Source organism: Athene cunicularia (genome assembly GCF_003259725.1).
Source record: "Athene cunicularia isolate RWA chromosome 23 unlocalized genomic scaffold, athCun1 chr23_part1, whole genome shotgun sequence".
Classification (NCBI taxonomy): domain Eukaryota; kingdom Metazoa; phylum Chordata; class Aves; order Strigiformes; family Strigidae; genus Athene; species Athene cunicularia.
In genome coordinates, this window is record NW_020799130.1 from 2567070 (window position 1) to 2570900 (window position 3831).

The following is a 3831-nucleotide window of genomic DNA, read 5'->3' on the forward strand; positions in this document are numbered from 1 at the left end:
CGGCACCACGAGGTGCCCAACCTGCCCAAACCCCAGCGTTGACGGGATTTAGCAGCGGCGAATCTGGCCTGTGCTCTCTGGCTGCCTGTTTGCCGGGGGCGCGGGGGGGTCCGGCTGTGGCAGGGTGAGCGGTGACAGATCCAGCCCCCCCCTCCACGCGCAGGAGCTGCAATCTGATCTCAGGGGGAAAGTGTGATTCATCGCAGGAGCTGGGAGCGCTTCCAGGGACGGATCTTGGCTCGGAGGGCGACGGCACCGTGCGCCCGCCCCTGCCCTGCCCTCGCAAGGTGGCCCCTTTGCCCTGGGTGGGTGGGGGGTCCCCGGATAAAGCCGTAGCTGTGGGGGGATGGCACCCAGGGGCATTTGCCTGAGTCTGGGGGGTTGGATGCCACTGGCCATTTGGGAACAGCTTGGCTTGCTTCACCTCCTGCCTCAGTTTCCCTGGCTCAGAGCTGGATGTGGCCCCCCCTCGGTGCCCCTCGGTGTGGGGATGCTGCTGTGGGAGCCGGCACAGGGTGAGCCCCGCAGGCGAGTCCCAGGACCTGGCACCTGGGGGCTCATCACGCACCCGCTACGGAGATGCCGGAGCCATCGCAGAAGTCCCGGTGCACCGGCCCAGGGGAAGAGGCTCTGGATAGATCCTGCGAGAGGGAGGCAAGGTCACCCCTGGGGCTGGAGGAGGAGGAAGAGGAAGAAGAGGAGGAAGTAGAAGAGGAGTGCCATGTGGGCATGTGCCCAGCTGGGGCGGAGATGAAAGGGAGAGCCCGAAGGCGCCGTCCACCCCGCAGGGACCTTGGGAGCTGTGCCGGCGCCAGCAGCTCCCGCTTATCTGGGTGCTGGGTCCCGCGCTGCCCTGCGGGGACGAGGGAAGCGCCATTCCTGCCACAGCTGCTCCCCAGGGAGACGGCGGCCCAGCCGGGGCAGCGGCGCGGGGACGGGTGGGGGGTCCAGCTGCGGGGACTGAGCACCGGAGCCCCCGCCAGCACCCGCTCCCACACCGCACTCCTGAGGCTTTATCTCTGCTCAGCCCCGGTACCGGCCTTTAAACACCGGCTGCTACCGGGATTTAAACTTTTCCATCAAGGCTGTTTGTCCCGGCAGCCCCCACTGCAGCCCCTCTGTGTGTCACATCGTGCCATGAGTTTATGGGTGCCCCAAGCAGCACTCGGCCACGCTCCTGCAGTGCCCACCATGGTGTGTGTGTGTGTGTGCGCGCGCACGTGTCCGTGTGCTTGTGCACGTGTGTGCACGGCTCAGCGTGCACAAACAGCCCGGAACAGGAGTCCCACGTTTTTGGCAGCCCAAAACGTCACTTGTGTGACGGAGCTGGCAGGGGCTGAAGTGGCAGGCTCAGGCCTGAAGGTGCCTTTGAAGCAGCGGTGACGGACGCCCGGTTTTGGGGACGTTCCCCTCTTCCCCCCGCTGCCTCCCGGTGCTGCCAGCCGCGCTCGGGCCGTGCCGGGGGATTTCATATCCCAGCTCTGGGGTTGCCACGTACCGTCAGCCCCATTGAGCGCCTGTCGCCAGCCCGTGAGGCACTTACGGAGCAAATAGCTGACGTGTTCGTGACATCCTACGTGGCACCCTGCGCTCGTCGGGCACCGGGGCTGCGCTGACTTTCCCCCAGGCTTTCTCTTTTCAAATCCAGGCACTCGCACAAGAGCTGGAGCCTCCTCTTGTGACCATGGGCCCCTGGGACGCTGCAGGGCCGGGTGATGCTCCTGGGAGGCTGTGACAGAGCCGTCCCTCCCAGCACGAGGGAGCCAGGCAGGGAACAACCGGGCTATTTATTCCTCACCATCCCCTCATACAACACACCCAGGCAAGGAGCTGCCTGCATTTGCTCTTCCAATGACATTTATGGCCCAGGCACTCTTTTATAAAACCCGTTTTTAAAGCAGTAGCGCAGTGCTGATTTTAACCAGCGCCCGTGTCCCAGCGATCTCTAACAGGGTCACTGCTGCCCGAGCACTGGCACAGAGGGCTCGTTGTTGGGATTTTCCATATTTTTGGGGCAAGAAGCAGGGATCAGCAGCTCCGGCTCCTGTCCCCATGGGAGGGATTTGGAGCGAGTGGCTCCTGCTCGGGGATGCATCAGGGTGGGAAGTGGCACTGGCGGGTCTCAGTGGGGCCGGGGTGGCCGTGTGAGGACCTTGTCCCCGCTGCCCACGAGCACCAGAGGCGTTAATGTGTAATGAGGGAGCAGTCATCCCTCCCGCTGCCCCAGCAAGGGGAAGGAAACAGGGATAGAGCACGGGCCAAGCACACCCCAACGACTGCACCGAGCTCGAGCCGTCCTGGCGCGAGCAGCCGGAGCTTCAGTGTGACGCCGCAGCCGGGGGCTGATGTGTTTCAGCACCCTTAGGTGCCATTTGGGATCTCACTTCCCAGGGTTCAGGCACGGCGGGGGGGGCTCTTAGGGCACGTGGCAGCCCCCTGCCTCTCTGATTCCCCTCCCGTGTGCCTCTGCCTTGGCCTGGCGGGAGCTGAGCTCCAGGCACTGCTCTCCCCGCCAGCTGCCCGGTGTCCTTGTGACCATCTTGGCCCTGCAAGCGGAAAATGAGTTACCCAGCTGCGTACCCCGGCACGCTGCCGGCGCTGGAGCTCTCTGGGGAGGGGGTGAAGCTTTCTGGGGCTCTGCATGAAGGTCTGGCGCTTCAGGGAGCTCCTGGACTTTCCGTCATTACCAGGACCAGGACTCTAACGGAGGGAAAACTGGGGAAGACCTTCCTCTTTGTCTTCCTCCCTTACTGTTCTCGCCCATCTGACGAGAGCTCTCCCCGGAGGGTAACAGATACTCTCCCTCTCACTGTGATTATTTGGACAATGAGCCATAACTGTGCAAATATATTTTTCAAACTGGTTCTGCTTGCCATCCGAGGAGGGGCAAGATGTGAAAACCAGGATCTTTTTTTGGAGGCTAATGACTCGGAAGTCGGAGCCGGCGGCGGAAAGTCAACACAAACACCCTAATTGGGGATTAGTTTCTCCCCTGTGCAGTTCCACCTCGACGTGGGTCAGCAAAGCCTCGGAGGGCTCAGCCCTCACCCCGGGAAGGAGCCTGGGGATCACGGTGGGCCGGCGGGTGCTGCCCAATGGTTTCAGAGCTCATTTAGGTCTGGAGTCTGGGTTCAGGGGGGTGAAGAGAGGGGAACAAGAGGCAGAGACACAGAAGCACAGCAAGCCCCAGCCCTCCTGCAGGCATTGCCCAGGATTCAGAGTCACGTCCTCATCCCCCATCGCTGGTACGACTGAACCAAGCAGGATGCTCGGGTTTGCACAGCCCACGAGACGCTGCGTGCTGGCACCCGAATCCCACAGGAGACAGCAGCACGCCGGGAAGCCTGCGGGAGGGACGGACTTCTTGTTTTATAAGTTCTTCTAGTCATTTCCAGCCGTTGGCAAACTCCTCCGGGCGCACGGCCAGGCCCTCGCGAGCCTCCGGGAAGGATGCGGCTTAAAAGCAACGATGCAGCTTTTCACATCAGGAAACGCATCCGCACCGGGACCCAAACCCGCCCGAGCTGGGAGTGTGGAAATGAAGCAGAAACCACCTGTTTTCTGGCCTGGGCTCATGCCACCGGTTTTACCGGGCATCCCACCACCGACCGACCTGCTCGCTGCCGGGATGTGTCACCGCTCCGGCCCTGGGTCTCGTGTGTCCTGTTGTCCCCTCGCAGCCGGATCTGCGTGGTCACACTCCCGAGCAGCGCAGGCTGGTAGCGAGCAATGAAATCTTTTCGGAGAGCCGCTGCCATTCCCGGGACAACTCCCAGGAGCTCTCTGGGCTGCAGGCAGAGGCTGGTAGAGCCACGTCAGGCAGCTGAGCCC